The sequence below is a fragment of the Macadamia integrifolia genome, chromosome 5, assembly GCF_013358625.1.
Source record: "Macadamia integrifolia cultivar HAES 741 chromosome 5, SCU_Mint_v3, whole genome shotgun sequence".
In the NCBI taxonomy this organism is placed as follows: Eukaryota; Viridiplantae; Streptophyta; class Magnoliopsida; order Proteales; family Proteaceae; genus Macadamia; species Macadamia integrifolia.
In genome coordinates this window covers 8,927,690-8,934,794 of record NC_056561.1, presented here as the reverse complement: position 1 = coordinate 8,934,794, position 7,105 = coordinate 8,927,690, and the positions used below count along the sequence as shown (strand labels likewise).

At 35.2% G+C, this 7,105-nt stretch overlaps 1 protein-coding gene across 3 annotated transcripts in view; it reads right to left on the bottom strand.

Annotated features, from left to right (window-relative positions):
• The window catches only part of LOC122079442 (probable cyclic nucleotide-gated ion channel 20, chloroplastic), a 58,453-nt gene extending 54,641 nt beyond the window's left edge, over positions 1 to 3,812 (bottom strand). For 2 of the 3 annotated variants that reach the window (XM_042645924.1, XM_042645925.1), the window contains exon 1: positions 3,314 to 3,812. The gene's annotated coding sequence lies outside the window, so the exon portion shown is untranslated. The remainder of the gene's footprint in view (positions 1 to 3,313) is intronic. The other variant, XM_042645926.1, reaches the window with a different exon arrangement.
• Positions 3,813 to 7,105: the final 3,293 nt, after the last annotated feature.

Sequence of the window (7,105 nt, the reverse complement as noted above, 5' to 3'; positions counted from 1 at the left end):
CCTCACTCACACAATCAATCCAATATTAATGTCTTGCACTGCATATTAATATTTTATGGCAAAATTGAACCCAAACTGAAAACTTAATCCCATTTGTTCAAAACATATTTCACCAGACAGATGATAGAATTGAGTATCCAAAGAAGAGGGCATCCAGTTGGTTGTAAAATGCTCAGTTTACAGCTGATCAAGCAGGATTCTCGACCACTAACAGATGAATAATTTGAACTTCATTGTCAGATATGATTTTGTCTGTGATCCCACTCCATGCGTACCAAAATGGATACTATTACCAACACTATTGTAAGGCATCATCTTCAATAATGCAGTTCTAAAGGACAAAAGAAATAGCAATCAAGTACCAGAACCCAAGCCTATGATACATAAAAAGTAGAGACCTGGAGCATTACACAAACAAAATTTTGAGTGTGGTGATGCCAGTTAATTATAGAATATCTGCCTGCAAAATTTTTGGATGCCTATAACCATCTTTTAGGACCACTGTCTCTGATATACTTATTGTTTGACGAACCTGATTCTTCACCTGTAAAAATTTTGTATTTAGAAAGCGGTGGAACCTATGGAATTGATGCTGGCAGTTCCGGCATTATGCAATTTGGAATAATGCAATCCTAATTAAGCTATTACTATGCTGAAAACAATTCAATCTAGTTTGGCTCATTCACAGACCATAACTAAAGCTTCTTAAGGTAACACAGCATCCGCTTCAGGTTTTCTAAAAGCTTCATGGCACCCCAGGAAACCTCTAATTTCCTACTCAAGATCTTCATTGGTCACATTTGAAGTACCAGTTCCGCAGCCTTTAGCAAAAGTGTGGTTAACAATATAATCAAGCTTATAGCTCTTTTGAATTCATTTCTTTAGATGTGGTTGTGCAAAGCTATCCTTCTACACCAAAATATATATGGTGATTACCATTTTAGATACAAGAAGGCCCATCCTATAATCTACTCTGGCTGCAAGAATCTGTTCCATATTTAGGGAGGGTTACGGAAGCCAACTGCATTACCTCAGCTGAGGCCATCTTTGGATACTTGGGAAAAATTCATTTCAACTTGTGGTTTAATTTAGGCTGGATTTCATGTTCTTTGTGTTCTTTTCATTTTTATTTATTAGTAGTCCAGTGACAGCAATAATTTTAAGGGAAAAAGCAAAACTAAAATGAAAGCTAAATCAAGGGGAAAAAATTAGCAACAACAAGAAATGGAAGCAACAAAATCTTCCTTCAATAACCGATAACAATTAATACATGATTTCTTGATGTAGATCGATTCTTGGGCTTGGAATATAGTCGCAAGAATAGTAAGGGGTCTGGCCCATAAGTCAATCGATGGGCAGCCCCATGGGCATTCGAACCAACTAGCCTTTGGCTGGGTGTTGTGGCGCACCCAAAGCCAAATCGTGGGGGATAGCTTGGGCTGCAAGCTATGATTTTTTTCTGTTAAGATTCTTTCCTTGTTAAGTTCAGTCTGTGTTCCCTTTATATTGTTTATTTAGTAAAGACAATGTTAGACTTTAATTGCTCAGGGAACAAATCTCAATTTTTCACTTTCCATTAGGTGATACCATGTAATATATTACATGGTAATTCACAATTATATGCGGAGAATTTAAATATAATTTTTCCAGAAAATTTTTGGTTTCTAGGAATAACATTGGATCAACATGAATTCAGGTAGGTTGCAGACAGGTACCTAAGAACGATCATGACCAGACAACATGGATCCATATAAGGGTACTTTGAACATTCGAAAATTGGAAAAAAATTGATCTGCATTAGTGACTCTCCAATTCCTTATAGGGGCACAAAGCTAACAATTCAGTAATGCCGATGGACATGCATGCCCCAAAGCATCACTACAAGAACTTTATGAACTGAGCTTTTTTTTTTTTTTTTTTTTTTTTTTTTTTTTAAGGTGGGGAATAAGAAAAAAAATTTATTGAGTCTTACTCACCTACAAATACCAATACACTACAATGCAACATAGTGGTCCTAGTTCAAAAGAAAACGGAACAACTAAAGATGATAAGAGAAAGGATAGAAACTACAACCATATCTCAAATTGACAAATGAAAAACCAAACAAATACCACTAGACACTAAAAGTTTTCTTCCTGGCTCACAGTGGATCAAGTCAAACAGGCTATAAAAGCTATTTACAGTTCAGATTGAATATGTCGAACAATAAAAATTGATTCAGCTTCTTCAGTTATCAGACTGGATTTAGATTACATACATTGGATTTTTGCGGTCTCTTTTTTCCTGCAGACAGACATCATTCTCAGAGATAAAGTACCTCAAGACTTTCTTGACCATTGAATTCCCATACCATGATGTCAGCATCCATAATATTTATTAGTAATAGTAAGTAGAAGCCAAAAGGCCAAGGAAGTGCATCACCAAATTTGTCAATCAAACCACACACAATGACCAAAGAACTTGTATAAACATCACCAAAAGGGTGAAAATGTGTTTTACTTACCATGAAGATACAAGATATTTGATGTTCATGAATCCCATTACTGTGCAGAGCCACAGATGTCTCTATGTTAAAAGTACTAAAACACCCAATTCCATGTTCAAAACACTGTCAGTTGATATATTAAACAAAATTCAACTAGGACAAATCAACATATCTTGAAGACAATTATCATAACTTTCAAGTTCAAACGCAGTAAGCCAAACCCATGCTTCTTCTTTTTTTCATTCCTTTCAAACTTACCCTTAAGGCTACATTTGTTTTAACTTTCATGGAAAATATTTTACAGGAATTGTATTAACAGACAAATAAAATTGCATATGAATGGAGGAAAAATAAGTTTCTAACTAAAATGCAATATAAAAATATTTGAAAAAACAACTTCTGCAATACAAAACTATTTAGAAAGCAACTTCCAGTTTAATTTTGTGTAACTTGTTCCCACGTCCCCAAAATATCAACGATCATGGATTGGCTAATCCTAAGATTTACCCCCTTGGGGGAAAATACCCCATCAAGTGGTTGGGTTCTTCTCAACCAAACATGCCCAGAGTATCCTACTTTGTCAAGTGCAATCAAGAACAGGCCAAAAACAAATTTTTCTAACAACATCTGATTTTGAAGGTTTATTCCCTGTTAAAACAAAAGGCACCTAATCAACAGTGTTCTTATCACTGTGAAGTAGAAACTAAAGCCCAAACCAAAAACCTCAACGATCGAACAACTCCAGAGCTAAAGGCCGAAGCAACAACAGCTAATCATAAAATCTGTAGAGAAAACTAAAAATTCTCCGGTATTTAACTCTATACAAACCTGTCAGTAACTGAATTTGCTTATGTCTCCGATCAAATCCGCTTCCCAGTGGAGTAGACAGTATTCGAGAGCAATTTATCTGAATTTCTTTTGAAGGAAAGACGAATGGAAGAGGAAGAGGAAACAATCAACATTCAAGAGAGAATTGAGTGATGAAACAGGTCCATTCTGAGTATTTTGACACCAAATAATGCGTGGAGAGACTGCAACTGGAAAACATTGAATGAAAAAACAAATCTGTTGGTCAATATCAAGAGATTCGTACTTGGAAGATGGAACCAAGAGAGAGAGAAGTTTGAAATTTGAAGGCTTACTTCCTCGGTTTAGTTTCCTCATTCGTACTTGGAAGTTTACAGGGGAGGTAGAAGTGGGAACTAAGGAAAGAGTCGCCATGTATACTTCTTCCATGGCTCTTCGCTTTGGCTTACTCTGGCAGGGAATGGACTTGCGTCGGAAATCTTTTTTTTTTTTCTTCTTCTCTCTCATCGTCTGTCCGCGGCCCATTGGCTTCTTGATTTTAAAACCTTTAAAACGGTAACTTATTCGGTGTTACTCAGCCTCATGGTTCGGCTATGCACATCATCAGTTTTTCTTTTTCCTTTCCGTATTGTATCAATTCCATGTCGATTCCAAAATAAAGGAATGTTATGGTAAAACTTCGTTTGAAACGATGTGGTAGAAAGCAACGTGTGACTTGAAGGACATGATCGATTGTGGATTCTTACATCCACATTTTCTAAAGGAATAATGATGCTCTTGGCTCAACATAGTTTGTTCTATTCTACCATAACCCTTACTTTGTTGGGTTGTAAATAGACATGATGGAGTTTGAGCAGCAACTATTGATTTTGTGGGGTCCAGAAAGAGGGCTTGACTGATTCAGCGACTTTATTCATTTTTTTCCTTTTTATCTCAATAGTGGTCCAGGAAAATGGTTCATCATAAAACTTGACGATTTCGTCTTATTCTTGGAGTCTCACATATTAAAAGCAAACAAGACTACAACCTGCAATCAGCATCTAGCTACAAACCAATCACGAACCTATCAATAAATAACTCGATAAATAAAAATAAAATAAAAAAGTGAAAGGTTTTATGCAAGGTCCTTCGTGGTGTACGATCATATTCATAATCATTGGATGGGGTTGAGGGAGGTGCATCGTAAACCTTCATCCCTCGTTGAATGATTCTGTGTATGAACCAATGAGAGTGCACGACTGTGTATAAAACCTTTCTCTCAAAAAAATATTTTATATCAAATCTAAAAAATTATATTCCAAAATAGTTAGAAAGTGACAAACAAAGGGGGAAAAAAAATCAGCATTTAACTAGGTAATCAATTGATATGCGGCTAAATCTAGTGAGTTGCCTACCTATCTTAAGGGGGAAAAAAAAAAGATTTTTATCTTGGGCCGTAGCCTATACTAGCACTCCTCCTCTTCTTCCCTCTCTTTCTCTCTCCTCAAATGGCCTCTTTATCCCTTGAAATGATTGTTTCTTCTGGGGTAGTCATTAGGTGTTTCCTACCTACGTAGGCTATGCTTCTAGATAGGAAGCACTTTACCCTATGCTCTATCTTATATATTAATTTGCCAGATTAAAATTTTGTAGAAGGCCAGACCTTGGTACAAATGTGAGGTTGTTCCATTGCAATCTAGTGCTCAAGGGTTCAAGTCAGGAAACAGTCTCTCCATGAAGTGGGGATAAGGTTGTGTACACCATGACCCTCCCTAGACACTGCATCAACATATTAAATTTCAGTCCAAATAAAATTCATGTGGTAGAATAAAACTATAAATTCTATGTCATTTTTTGAAAATAAAATACAAGAGAAGTTTGCAAATAAATTAAGGTACATAATTGAGCTTTCCCGGATACACATCTAGTGCGGCAAAAGTAGGTGGTCCATAGACATATTATGTAATCTTGTGTTTATGATAACTAATTGAAGATAAATAAAAAAGTATATCTATTATAATAACTAATTCCATTTAAATATCTCCAATAGTAGTAATGATGGAAGGTTTTGATCCAAAGGTATACATTTCTCTAATATGAAAGTCTATGTAGTCATTGACTTGACGTAGGAATATATGTATATTTAGTGGCATATAGCCTAATTTCTAGGTCTTTTTTTTTTTTGGGTAGAATATTGTAAACCAAAAGCTATTTTAGTTAAAGGTAAAAAAAAAAGTTTTCAAAATAATTTGAAAATGACTTATCATTTTATAATTTTCAAGAGCTCTTTTTGCCTTTGTTTCGTATATTTTTTAAATTCACATGTAAAATGATATGATTTACCCTCATTAAAAAATACATGTGTTATATTAAAAGGATAAAAATGTTACTTTATATAACTTTTTTCACTAATTTTAATAATAACAAGATCTTTCGACGGGTAAAAAGTGTTATGGATCCACGCATTCCACAAAATATATGAGCAACATTTCAAAACCTACCATGACAAATGTTTATACAAACCTAGCTCAAGAACCATATCCAATTCCATCTATTTAATCTTCATGCTAATAATGAGCTAAACTCAACAAACAAGGAGGTACCGGCATATCAAGAAAGGCAAGATAAAATTTGAATGAAGAGTAGTATAGAAAGTCTTTCTAACTTAATGAAAAACCTCTGATTCTATGTGATTATTTGCTCGATTTCTTTGTCATAGTTACACATTCGTCCCCACCAATACCCAATTCCAAGTTTTTCAACATTGTTGCTGAACTCACTACTAATACACCATGCATGCGATGGGCCCACTTTTGCATTGGCATGAGAATATTCGTGTATGGGCATGCACGATAGGAATCTCAACTATGTGCTTCCAACGCCATGTAGGGAAAACACTCCTTTTATGGACAATGAGAGTGACAAATCCTATTAGGGGGAAAAACAAAAGTTTGACAAAACATACTTAATGGTGTGATTATCCCAATAGATTAGGGATAAACTCATTTTGAGGTACATTAATCTATTAGTATCATTTCCCCAATAGATATTAGGGGAAAGAATGCTATGCCATATTATTGTATAAGCCCAAACACAGAGGTCACATCCTCTACAGTCATTGTACCAGTGCAGTGAACGTTCGAACACACACACCCCAAGGGACTCTCAGCCACTGGATACTCATTGCATCAGTGCTGTGGCTATAGAGGATGTGAAGGCCCAAACACATGAGAAAGTAGATTGGAAGATAGACATTTTTTCACAGTCTAGACATGAAAAGACATGTGTCTAAACATACACAACACTATTACAGAAACGTTTTGATATTAGTATCAGAACTTCGGATATCCAAAAAAAATAAAATAAAAAATTAAGATGCAAACAAACACGTGGTTATCATCTTAGGGCCCGTTTGATAACGTTTCAAGAAACGCGTTTCTGTCGTTTCTGTTTCCAGAAACAGAGCAAAAGGCGTTTGATAAAACTGTTTCATTTCACTTATTTTCAGAAATAGAAATTTATACTTATTTATGGTTCAAGAAACAACCCAGGCGAAACAAGTTCAACTTGTTTCACCGTTTCTAGAAACGACTTGTGGCCATTTTTTCACTGGTTATTATCGACTTCTAAAAACATGACTTATCAAACACCTTCAATTCCGTTTCTGTTTCTAGAAACGGAAATTTATGTTTCTACCGTTTCTTGAAACAGAAATGGCAGAAACGTTATCAAACGGGCCCTTAGCTTTTGGTAGCCCACTAAAAAAATGGATCTACCATTCATTTAAATTAATAATTTATTCACATTTTTGTGATGACTCAAGATGTTTTAAAT